Here is a 14,152-nt window from a genome sequence, read left to right as displayed (position 1 = left end):
GTGATTGTGCCTCATGTATATATTCGTAAAGTAATACGTTAGTATTTAGTAGTGTGTGTGTGTAATATATGTGTTTTTTCATTTTCTAAAAAAAATGCACTGACTTGACAATCATTTATTGGGAATTACTGTGTGGCAGTGAATGGTGATTACTAGCCCACACCTCCTAACCGAGTAGGCCTTTTACTGTTCTGCTTCACTACCCTGGGGGAGTCAAGCGCTACAATGGGTGTTTGGTTCCAAGTCGGGCAAAATTGTGGACCTATTACTTGTGCAGGACACACAACTATTACTCCAATTTCCTACAGGTAGCAACCTGAATCTTTGGCCCAGTTGCAACTAATTTTTGTAGAATTGAGTTGTCAAGTTTGTCCCAGTCCTGCGGTGGTCTTCGAAGCCAAATTTTTCTAAATCTCAGGTTTCTCAGGGTTTTAGGAGTAGTACATTTTGACACAGCCAGTGGTCCCAGGAACTCGGGAGCAGCACTTGGAAGTCAAGACCAATGTTCTCTATAATTTCTTTTATATATGCAACAGCAGTATGTTTGTGTACACGTTTTTCATGACAGTGTGTGGAATCAAGAGTAGTAAAGAGCTGCCACATGTGAGGGAGGGTCCCAACAGAGATAGGTAGATAGGTGCCAGAGGTAGGAGGCTGAAATGGCCTTGCCAAGATGATTAGCAAAAAAACTATCAGAAAAAAGAAGCAAGCTGCATGTAACAGAATTACAATCCATATTCATTGAGTGATTGATTGGCTGTGCAGCATCCTGTTGGGGTATATGTGAAGTTTACTTTCCCTCCCAAGCACCATATGGATACAAAGGCATAATTTTGTGGACAATTCATAAATCGTTTTGTCATCGTTGTTCCTGGGCTGAAACTGGCATAGGAGCTCAAACATGGCCAATGCAACAAAGCTGCTCCTCATCCACTGCTTGTCACTAGATAAGCTATCAAGATATACACAGCGGGGATTTTCTCAAGCTTTGTACTTGGGTATGATATGCGGGTCTGTCAATTCTGTAGAGATGTCAGGTATGTTTTTCCACTGAGTAATTAGAATATTAATAATAAACCATTATGTAGCACAAAATGTTATTTTCCCCGTACTGCAAGTCTGCCAGTTGTAAATGCTGTTAATAACTAGTTTTACTATCACCCAATTTAATGTTTTTTATTTGACCTTCCTTGGAATGATGGACGGCTAAGTGAGCCTTGCCAAGATTCATATGGTGACATTCAGATCACCAGATGTATCATCAGTGGGCATTCAACTCCATGAACCATTGTGCCAGCTTGTATACTGAATTATTTTTGGCTCGAATTAGGTGTTTAATGATAATTACAGAAATCAATTTACAAACCTTAGCATTACAAGCTTCAGTTGCTAGGGGACTACATGTATTTGTTTGCAGCAGACTCATAATCCACTCTTCTCCTTTTCCATCATTGCAACTTATGACCTAAGGTCTACATAAGGATTTCTCATGCAATGCATTATTCCACTGAGCTACCCTACAAAGACTGCAAATTGTGAACTTGACATTACATGCAATACTATAAAATATATGTATTAACCATCAAAGCTGTTACAGAGATTACACACGCCAGTATCACCAGAAACTGCATTGATCACCTGAGCTATCTTAACAGCATTATACATTGAGGTTTGGTGGATACATAAGAATGGATGTCTTCGGCAGCTGTCTTAACCTCCAAAACTGTCCATTTATGACAAATGAATAAAAGCGTGCTGTAGGGCAAGGTATGTACCATCAACTTTGTTATAGCCAACACCGTGTGGTTGAAATGCTCATTTACTCACCCCATACATAATATGAGGAGGTTGGAAAGGCCTATAGGCAAATGTTACGAAGTAGAACGTGTATACCTGCAGCCCTTTATAAATTTGTTCTCTAGTATTGAGGGGAAGACAATCGATGGGCTTGCTCTATAAAACTAAGCCATGCATTTGATTTTTAAATGGTTTCTTTTGTTGCTTTGTGAGTGGAAATGTAAGAGGGTGACAAAAGATCAAATCCCCTATAAAGTCCCATCATCTGGGGTCATATTAAGGTGTGAGGAGCTGCTAGCAATAGGACAGCATTCCTTTAATTGAGCTGGGAAAGGCCTGCTTTACCGAATGTGTCATGCCTTAAGTAGTTAAGGAGAGTTATTTAGATTTAGTGGTGCCTATTGATTAAAATAAAAAAGGATCTGGGTGAGTGCTCTCAACATGTTTCTATGTGGCAAGAGGAGAGAGGCTGTGCATACAACCACATGCACATCTTAGAGGGAACAAAGGTCAAGACTCAGTCCAGCAAAAGCCACCAGTAGGGTTCAGGAAACAAAGGTCCTAAGCCTAGAACATTATTTCAAAGCAATGTAAAATAGACCACAATCGGAAACTATATACTCTTTTCTTATACCCAGCCGGGCAAAGAATTTATTACGAAAATATAACAAGTATTCAAAGTCTAAGGTACAATTTGACAACAAACATTTGTCGTTTGAAGTAAGGCAGAAGCCTGAGCCGTACTAAGAAATAGAAGAAAGTTGTAGAGAAAGGTGCAGAAGAGAAGATAGTTTACGTCAGGCAAAAAGAGTTGAGCGAGACTGGGTACTGCTTCACATTCAAATTGGCAGTAATTCCCAGAGTAGTACATACATACAGAAATGTTCATAAATCAACTGTATGTCTACTAAGCAAAGTCGACGGCGTTTCGATCCCGCGCTCAAAATTATAATGGGATCATCATCAGGACTTAATGATTGCCTGGTATAACAAAGAATATGCGTCCTCAGGGCTGGAGTATTCCGGGTTGCGCGTTGATCTGTTCCAAAGTGCCGGGTGGCTGGTATTTCAGTTCGTAGTAACTATTGAATGGTTAGAAAATGGCGGGGTAATTTAGAATGTCGAGGCAAGTCCCGTGTGGGTGCCCCGTCCTGTAGTATTATGGCAGCGTTCTATATGATATTCGATCTGCGCTTCGGTGGAAGCTTGTCCATTGATGCGGTCGGTAAGTTACACGATCCGCTCTAAAGGATAATCGGACGACGTGCCGGTCCACAGGTTCCTCGTTGGTAACGCTGCTTCCGCTGCTTCCGCGGAATACTACAGGACGGGGTAATTTAGAATGTCGAGGCAAGTCCCGTGTGGGTGCCCCGTCCTGTAGTATTCCGCGGAAGCAGCGTTACCAATGAGGAATCTGTGGACCGGCAAGGTACCTTGCTTCATAGCTGTGCTCAGGATCAGCTGTTTAGATCTGTCTGCCAGTGATCCAGCAATCTTAGCTACTTTTGGGAACATTACCAACAAGGTAACAGCGCTCATTCAATTTGATGGAAGCAGTGCTCTTACACTATCCAGTAACCAACCCAACTCCTCCTGCCCCAAGATGGTTCAATCCTAGATGCTCAACAGCGTTAGGGACCCTAAATAGTGCACGTAAAGCCAGCCCCAGAGATAGAGAGCGGGTTGCAATTTATCGCTCAAATTAGAAGTCTGAGCTAAAAAGGTGCAAAGATGCCTTGAGGGAACAGGCTTGGAATGACTTAGCACAAGCAAGCATGTGAAAGAGTAGCTCGACTTTTTGGCGTATAGTTAATCAACCACGTTTGCTCAAGCCAACGATTGTTGCCGTATGCCACCATATTGCTGCTGACCTATGGGTCTTCCATTTCGAAGGTATATATAACTATTTGCCCCAAGCGGAGTCAGTTGTGCTCAAAATGCCCATTTTAGGGAGGCCAAACCTGGTATTTAAATTAAAGGAAGTCACCCAGGAAATTCTAAGCCTCACAAGTAATAAGGTCCCAGGTCCAGACAGTATTCCCCCACCCAATTCCGTACCTTAGTTCATCTTTACACAGATGGCGCAGTTTTGATGGTAATTAATGCTAGGGGATTGCAAACCCTCCTGAATACATTTGCAGCCCTTCTGTATAAGCTTGACTTGGCCTTTAATTTTACAAAGACCTTGGTAATTGGCCCTAGCTCTTCTAAGACACAAACCTTTAGTATTTGCAATCACATAATTTATAAGGTCAAATGTTTCCCATATTTGGGAGTCTTGTTCCACTCCAACACAAACGGAAAACCCCTAGTGGTAGCTAAGAGCAAGGAGCTTATCAGATCCAATGCCGCAGTTTTGAACTTTGCTTCTAGACTGGGTAGCAAACCACTTAAGATCTTGGTGAAGATCTACCAAGCCAAGTATATATCCAAGGTCTCATACGAAAGTGACATTTGGGGCAGCTGGCCTTTTTCAAATTACTAAAAATAAATTTCTGTGTCAGGTATTATATGTTCCCCAAAGAAGCTCACCCCTGTGTGCTCACAAAGAGTTGGGTGGGAGTTGGTTGCCTGAGGGACTTATTACCCCTCTCTCCTTTGCTGGCTTGGATTCGATGGTGGACTAAGGAGGAACTCATTCTGAATAGATCGATCTTAAAGGATTGTCTTCTGCATAATCATGCTCTTAAAATCCATTAGATTAAATATATTAAGGAATCTTTTCTGTATTTGGGGAGGTGGAAACTTTTCAACAATCCTGAGAGCATATGCAAATTTGACAGAAAGTGTGAAGAACACCATTTTAGTATGGAGATCTATGTATAGCGAGGAGATTGAACTTGAAAAACCCAGGGTTCAGAGGCATGCGTTGTTGAAAATGACACATATGATGGAGCACTACTTTGCCATTGTCAAAAACAATAAGGGATCAGTTCCTGCTCACCAGGTTTAAACTAAATCTTTTGCACATGTTGTTAGCACTCCGCGAGAATGTTATGATATAGAGTCCTTGAGTTCCTGCGGCTGCGACAATGTGTCTCTGCAGAATACATTACATTTTGTGATGTTCTGTAAAAATTGTATTGTACCTAGAAGAGCTTTCATCATAATGCCATTGAAGGACAAGGGATTTTCTCAAGTATGACCCACAGTCATATTTTTACAGATATTATCTGACGAATGTAGAATTTTTATGTAGCATGTTTTTTAAATGAGTCTTAGGAATTTGCAGAAAGATTAACTGGAACTTACTCTTTAACATGAATTTTATCTTGTTGCATTGTGAATCTATACATTCATGTTTCACTTATTCTTTTGGGCACTTTTATGGTGAGAAAAGAAACCAAAGATATTTGAGTGGTACCAGTCATTATTTTATTACTCTGCTATCTTTGTTGGGCCTGATGTCAATGAGGGTGGCAACTCTTATCACTACATCAAAGGAGCAAGACCCGAACTACCTAAGTTACATTTTGGGATGATCAAAAATATTGGTATGCATTAAAAACTGGGGTTTAGCTCCTAGGCCTGCAGTTGTGTTGTGCATTGTTACTATAGTAGTGGCACAATATGTGCTGCAGTCAACTAGTGGCGTATAACTTACACACCCTGGGTACAATAAGTACCACATACTAGGGAGTTATAGGTAAGTTAAATAGGCAAATTAGGAGTATAGACATTTTTAACATGTTTTAGAGGTCAGAGCACATGCACTGGGGCCAGACTCACAGAATCCGAGTACACCTAGACTAAAAACAGCTGATTTGGTCCAACTAAATGGGGGTGATAATACACAAAGAATCATGTTCCAACAAGCATGTCCTTGCATTCTCACTTCCACTACTTTGCATTCAGGCATTTGTGGTTTTATTTTGCTCATTAAGAATGCATGATTACAATTACTAGATAGCAAAATGATGTGAGACTCCCCAGGGTATTTGCAGATGAGGAGTGAAGAGCACTTGTCACTATTGATAAAAAACCAGGCACGACCATGACACAACGTCTCCGGAGATGGAGTCCGTTTAATTTTAAATCAACTGGTGTGTGGGTTGTAGTACATTAACTATGTCTAGATTTTTTTAAATCTGTCCTTTATGATTCTTTTTTATTTTCTATTATTTGTTTGTATTTTGTGTGTTTTTGTGATAAAGTTTGTGTACCTCTTTGGTTGTAAAATTCTAATTTCTTTAGTCTAAAGTGTCCTAAAACAATAAATAAAAAACAATGACTGCTTTTCCACATTCACCTCTTTAAATGAGGTACACAGGTACTTATGTTTAGATTATAAAAGTATTGTGCGAATAAATTGAGTTTCATTTAAATGAGTTGTTTTACTAAAAAAAAGTCTCTAAAGAAACCCACAAAGCAATATTTCAATTGTATTTATATTATGGCTTGAGAAAAAATAGAAGTACAATATGAATTGGTGTCATTTCCTTATAAAAACCTATTAACTAATGGACGGGAGCATGCACAATCATTAAAGATTGGATTTGCTGGGGAATAAAAAGTCTTCGCAATTAAACTGAAACAGTAAAGATCAGAAAATGCACTCTGTTAGCTTTACTTTTTATGAAATACCATGTGGTGTAATTGTGTGTTCATATTATAATACCTTTACCATTGTTTTGGCCTTGCAGCATGGTCAAAGTTCTGAAAGACATTATAGCACAAGGTGGTGGAATTTTCAGCATCCTCCTCTGTTTGTTTTAGAGTGCTGGTGCAACATTAAAGCAAATATAGGCTGTAGACTGTTCACCCAGAAAAATCTTTGCACATGTGTACAGCTGTATCTTTTAGTGTCTGTCAGTGCTTAGTTTCTAAAATTGAAAATAAGTGCCAGTGCCCCTATGTAACACCTTTAATGCAGCTGCAGCTTTTTCATCAACTATTATACTTGCCAATGCTGCAAAAGGCCTGTACTAATGACATAGATGTGCTGTTTATTATTATGATTTAGTGCATATTGGATTGCTAAAGTAATTTGCGCTGCTGAAATGAAGCAGACAGTGCCACCATGTGGTAGGCTTATAAAATGTGTGATGTTAAGATTTAAGTGTAGGTGCTGAGCACCAGCAAACACTGCACAAATTAAGCACTAGGGTCTGTGTCTACATGTGTTATCATACCAAGGGTTTGCAAGGAACACTGCATGTGTTGGAATGCATCTGCCTCTGCACTGATGTATTATGCATCAGTATATATATTGAGACTGAGAAGTTGATCATAAAACATTTTTAACTGGCACTAGAAGTGGACAAGACAACAAATTAACATGTAAAACTGAGCTTGCGCCAAGCCAAGAGCCTGTGCACGAGCGAGCCCTGAAAATATTTGCTATGTAAATCCTACAGCAAACATCATGTAAAATATGATAAAAGTCTCAGCAAATATACAATTGTGTATTTCTTTAACATGTGGAAGCTTTGACATTAACATGTCACATTATTGCACTGCACAGAATAGTACTTATTAAAAGTGGTAGTTTTAAAACATAAACCATGATTAAACTGTTGCCAGACAGGTGAGATGTAAACCCTCTACATGCCCAGGTCATTATAGGGCAACATTACAGTTTACTAAATCAAACACAGTAGGTTTTTGTACAGCTGGTACTCTGAACTCACATATTTCAAAGTGCTTTCTTATGGTATAATGATTAAAAAGGCGTTTTGGTGAAATTAAATATTTGCCTAAAATCAAACAATCTGAGGGGGAAAGCTGCAATTTATCCAGGTTATTTGGCTTCTCTTTGTACAAATCAGCCAATTAATGGGTATCAGTGTTTCTTTACTTTTATATTTTACCACTTTCTTTTTACCTCTTTGTGTGGTTTTATATAGCGCTAACTCAGATCAAAGGTGTGCAGTTTTATATAGGGTGAACTCGACATAAAGGTATTGGAGCACTTTATGTGCGCAACAGTTACATTACACAAGGTCACATTTATGTGTTTTTCAGGCATGAGGTAAAGGCCCTAATTGCGATGTCGTACATGGTGCAGTCGCAAACTTTCATTTTTCAATGGGAGATTATACAGCGGTAAGAAACTGCCTGCAGTATAGGCTCCCATTGAAAAATTTAAGTTTTTAGACATCCCTGCACTCTGTGGCAGGCCCCTCAAGCTTCAGTCATGTTGAAGCCCCCAGGCCCCAAATACGGAGGGCCAAGAGGCCCTGCCAGGGGTCCCTTAAGACACTTTCCGGCAGCCTTTTCATGTCAGAAAGCTCGTCATGAAAAGGCTGTCGGAAAGTGCCATCATGATCCTGATGGCAGAAACGCCGTCCTTAAAGGGATTATGTTGCCATTCAGTCTGTCCGACTGACTCCTTGAGTCGGAATCCTGTTGGACATCCGGACGGCTTAAACTCTGACCGCCGCCATCCTAATGGGGAGGTCGAAATTTAAAGCTACCATGTCCGTCTGAAAACCTCCAACCAGCGGTCGGAGCCTTTCCAACCAATATCGTAATTAGACCCCAAGTGATTTTCCCAGAATCATAGGATGTTGAATTGATGCCAAGACTCAAACCTGGTTCCACAGTTTCAAAGTCTACAGCACTGGACTCAATGCCATATCTTGGGAAGAGGGGGGGGGGGGCAACAAGGAGAAGCAACTTGAAAGCTGGTCTTATTATGACCTCAAGATTCCAAGGGGACTTCAAGCTGCGCCAGAACCTGGCTTCAGGCTCGAGCCTGGCTCAAGCTTTCACTGGCTCACCCAACTCTAAGCACTATATCATGCCCTTAGTGGTAAATTAATACACTACTTGCTCCAAATTCCTTTTACCATTGTATTATGAAAACTGGATTCAGGAGGTGGTGAGGTGTCACAAGACTATTTGTGCATATTTGTTGTGTGGTATTTTATTGTGGTGGTGATATGTTCTGTTCCATGACATGCTGCTGTGTTTTGTGCAAAATTATTGCAATGTGATTTTGTCTGGAGCAGCACTATTTTACCACTTTAGGCAGTGGTGAATGGTTGCTTGCCAAATAAGCTTTCAGGGCAATGTGCTGGAAATATAGCAGCATATATAACCTAAAAAACGAAATATAACAAAATAGCATCTGCAACATACCTACACAATAAAATCATAACATGACACATCAAAACAGTCAAACCAGAACACAGCACAAAAAATTCAGTAGAACAAAAGAACATCACTTTGCAATAATGCTGCACAAAAAGACAGCAACACAAAAAACAACAGACCATATCGTCAGCACAACCAAATGCTATACAGCAAATATTCACAAACGTTCTTGTCACACTTAACCACCTCCAGAATCCTGTTTTCATAATATGGTGGCAAAGGTGTTTAAATCAGGCACTACCTTAACAGTGACAATGCTGACCAACAAGCATACTGTGGCAAAATCAGGCTCTCTGTTTGTTGAGTATATGAACTTGTCTTCTGTATTTGACTGGGTGAATAGATCTAAAGTGTGGCAGATTTTGTTGGATATGGGTTGGATCCAGCTATTGTTTATTTTCTTAGCGAACTCCAGAAGGATGTGACAACGTTCCACCAATTATAGCAAATTGCAGTAATGGTGCTGGAGCCCAAAAAGACCAAGTCAAGATCTTTCCATGTACAAGGCCGCAGTCTGTCCCAACCGCGGCCCGTGGAGGGAGCTCCGGTAGGGCAGAAAGTCGGGGCGGGGGTGCTAAAAACGGGAATATGGATCATTTGAGGTAAGTAAACAATTTAATAAATAAAACTAATTTTGTAGCGCGTGCAGCATCGCATTTTGCGATGCAGGGCGCGCTACGAAATTCATTTTATTTTTTTAATGGTTTACCTACCTCCAATTATCCATATTCCAGTTTTTGGCACCCCCTACCCTGCCCCTCCCCTGCCCCGCCTTCCTGCCCTACCGGAGCTTCCTCCACGGGCTGCGGCTGGTCTGTCCAGGGTGCAAGTGTACACCCATCTAGGGGTGGTTACTCAAAGCTAAGAGACTAGGGGCCCGATGTAGGTATGCAAATACCGGTCTGTAACGGCCGAAAATCTGTAATTTCTGCCCCTACCGACCGGTATAAGAGATTTGAGATGTATGTGACAAAAAATGTACCGAATCGGTAAAAACCAGTCGGTAAAATTCCGAATCGGTATTTCACGAATCGGAAAATACTGAATTCTTATTTTCGGAATCGGTAAATAGGAAATGGTAATTTCCCGATTCAGAACTTACCGATTCCTTATTTACCGAATCGGTAAATAAGAAATGGTAAAAATGGCATATCGAGATGTAGAAAACACAAAAAATACCGAATTCCATGAAAATCGGTATTTAAGAGTCGGTAATTACCATGGATTGAAAGCAGGTGGAAACCAGGTACAGGTTATAAAAGAAGTCCCCAAAATGCAACACTGCAACCACAATGGCGGCTTTCTATGTCATTACAAGGCGGCTACGGATACAGGCAGCAGGAGAGAGGGTCTGTCTAAGGGAGGAGCCGGTGTATAGGCAGAGGATCACCCTCTTCCAACTGACTGAAGCTGAAATCCTGCAAAGGTACAGACTCCACCCCAGAACCATCCTGGACCTGATCAGGGACCTCCACCCATATCTGGAACACCCAACCCCAAGAGCACACGCCATCCCAACCCACGTGCAGGTGTTGACTGCCTACATCTTCTTGCTTCTGGGAGCTACCAGCATGTGATTGCTGCGATAGGTGGGGTGTCCCAGAGCTGCCTTTCACGTTTTCTTAGAAAATTCCTTGATGCCATGATGCAGAGGATGGATCACTACATAGAGTTCCCTGACACACCTGCTGAACTAGCAAAGACAAAAACCGATTTCTATCACCTTGCACAGTTCCCGCACATCATGGGCTGTATCGATGGGACAAACATCCCACTATGTCCACCTGCAGCAACTGAACACATATATAGAAACCAGAAGTCTACGCATTCAATCAATATGTAGGTGATCTGCAATGCTGCCAACATGATAACGGACATTGTTGCGAAATTTCCAGGGAGTACCCCCGACTCCTACATATTCCAGAATAGTGGGATATACAGACGCCTTGTGGCTGGTGATTTTGGGGATGGATATCTGCTAGGTGAGTAAGTCTGAGACACCCTGATAGTCAATGAAGAAGGATCAATCATGAGATTGTGACTAAACAAAATTTCATTTTCCACCCAGGTGACAGTGCATATGCCCTGCGTTCATTTGTTCCTCACACCCTACCTGAATCCATCCACCAGGAGCGAAAGGCGTTACATCGTGGCACACAGAACAACACGTTGCGTTGTGGAACGCACTTTTGGATTGCTGAAAAGCAGATTCGGGTGCCTCCATAAGAGTGGAGGTGCACTGCAGTACACACCACTGATCTGTTGTAAAATTATTGCGACCTGCGCCATGCTGCATAATCTTGCCACCAAGGAGGGCACAGAGGTAGAACTCACATATCATGAGGACATGGATGATGGGACAGAACAAGCCGATGACAATGCAGCAGGTGCAGCGCCAGCAACAGATGGCAGACTGAGACGTGCAGAAATCACAAACAGATATTTCTAATAGATTGATGATTCACAGGCAGGTTTACTTCTTAAAGCACTCTGTTTAATTTGCACTACCGGACTCAACATTTTCAAGACTACATGAACCAAATAAAATCCACTTTTCACACTGGGTGGCCAAAGTTCACTTCACTGTGACCTGTCCTGTGTTATGGATTAAATGTTAATGTTTGCATTTACGCATGATGTTGTGGGAGCCACGGGGCAGGGGGCCAACTTGCGCAATGGTGCCAGGGTCATCAGCACGTAGCCTGGTGCTCCGGCGAACATCCTGTACAGGCGTGCTGGATCACTCCTGCTTGTGGACTCCTCCGTGTCCACGACACACGTGTCACCAGAAGTGGCTGTCTGCTGTGTCAGCAGTACCTCCATAGCAGAGGTCACCCTCCCCATCCCCCTGGACAAGTCACTGCAGCAGTGCACAATATCAGTCTGCATGTTCACAGACCGGCGGCATAGCAGGGTGGTTGCAGTTGCCAGGCGGTTGATGGATTTATTCAGCTGCTTAAGCTCATGCCTGTTCCTGCGCCTTTCTGTCTGGTCACTCTCCAGCCTGTCACAGAAGGAACCCATGCGCACACCCTTGTCCCTCACCCCCTCTGCCATGGACTCCATTCTTTTGGCCATGGACTCCATTCCTAGGGCCATGGAGCATATCCCCCTATCAATGTTTAATATCCTGCTATTGAGGATGCGCACCTGTCTGTGCACTGCCATGATCCCCTTGGCCTGCATGCGCTGGATGCTCACCATAGTGCTTTCCAACCCGGCAAAGACCCCCTGCATATCATGTCCCTCCTCTTGCTCAGGTGCCCTACGACCACGGGCACTTGCACGCCCAGATCCTAATGACCCCTGTTGCCCTGCAGTCTCAGGCACTGCTGGAGTGCTAGGTGTCTGACCCTCCACCTCTTCCTCATCAGAGCTCTCCAGGATCCTGATTGGTGGAACGTCTTGCCTCCTTGGCCTCAATTGCACAGAGGACCCTGAGCTTGGTGTTGTGGTACCTGCAGGTACTGCCAGAGTCTGTGTCTCAAACAGCAGGGGTGACAGTGGCTGTGCTGTGGTGTCTTCCTCCATTGCTGTGGGCACCTGCGTTGTGGAAGTGTCCTCAGGGACAGTGCTGGGTCCTGTTTTGTCTGTGGGCTTCTCCCTCTCAGCCGTTACTGGTGCACTTGCCTCCCCTCCCTGCGCTGCGCGATGACTCTCCTGTGGGAAGACTTGGACAATGATCACCTGTGTGTTTCCATTGGACAAATTCATATCACACAGTTTCCTGAGCTGCAACTGCTTGTGTATGGGGAGTGTGGCATGGCATGCAGTGTTCTGTGTTGGCTGCTTTGATGAATGTTCCTATGACTACGACTACCATGATGCATTGCTGGTGAGTACTGACATGTGTTCTGGATTGTGCATGAGTAACCCACATTGGGGAAGGGAATGGGTGGGGATTCATGTCCATGCATCTTACCATTCTTTCTTGCAGCTCTGGCTGAGCTGTCAGCATCCCCAATCCCATATATGCTTTCAGGCTCCATTGTGGATTCCACCATCTGCTCCAGTTCAGTGAGGCTTGGTGCACGGCTCTTCCCTCCACCTGTGGCTGAAGATTCTTTCCTCTGGCTTGCTATCTTATTTTTTGTGGTGATCCTCAGATCATACCATCTTTATTTGATGTCTTCTATTTCACGACATGTGATCCCAAGGGCATTTACTTTGCTCTGGATGGCCAGCCAGATGGTTCTTTTGACAGACTCTGCCACTTGCAGGGACTGTCTCCCAAAAAGCTGGCTGTAATGCTACACTACCTTCTCCACCAGCACCTGGAGCTCAGTTGTGCTGAATTTGATCTTCCTTTTTCTGTCCACACCATCCTTCTGGACTTCCTGGGACTCCATGGTGATGCTCTGCTGGGCTCAGTGCAGCCTGCTCCTCTGTCTCCAGCTCTCCAAACAGTTCTGTGGCTCTGCACCTGCATGGGTGTGGCCAACTCCAGGTACTGTGTGTGGTACTTGCATCTGATTGGTTGATTTCACATTAGCTTTGTTGTGGGGTGTGGTGGGTGTACCTGATTGGTTGAGTGGCTCACATGTCTTCCATTCGAATTTTCGAGATCGGCTTTTACCGATTCGGTAAATACCGATTTGGTAATGTCCGAATCGGTAATTATCGATTCGGTATCACCCATTCAACCCTATGGGCCTCCAGATACCGATTCGGTATCTCCCATTCATTCCTATGGGCCTGGAGGCCCATAGGGTTGAATGGGTGATACCGAATCGGTAATTACCGATTTGGACATTACCAAATCGGTATTTACCGAGTCAGGATTCCGACTGTTACCGATTCAGTATTTTTTTACCATTTTTTACCTACATACTGTTTTCCGATTCATAAATACCGATTCGGTATCAATCGGTATTTATGAACTGGTAAAATTAAATTACCTACATCGGGCCCTAGTTGTCTTAAAACGTTTGCCGCACTCTTTTCTTTCTCCACTAGAATTGCCAATGAACCACTGAATTCTCTGGTTAAGATGTACCAGGCCAAATCTGTCCCAGTAGCTACTTATGGTAGAGATGTATGGAGCTATGTTAATCTGAGGGAACTCCATGTAGTTCTGTAGGCTCCTACTGGAGGCATCTGCTCCTACCCTTGTTTTCTAGATCCATGAGGAACTTGGGTTGCCGTATCTTTCAGACTTTGTTGCACTCTGCCCCTGAATAGGTGGCTTAACATTTGGGTAAGACTGGAAAATCATCTGGGCAAAGAAATATTATGAAGTATTTAAAAATTGACAGGT

This window comes from Lissotriton vulgaris, chromosome 10 (genome assembly GCF_964263255.1).
Source record: "Lissotriton vulgaris chromosome 10, aLisVul1.2, whole genome shotgun sequence".
Lineage (NCBI taxonomy): Eukaryota > Metazoa > Chordata > Amphibia > Caudata > Salamandridae > Lissotriton > Lissotriton vulgaris.
Note: the sequence above shows the minus strand (reverse complement) of the source record.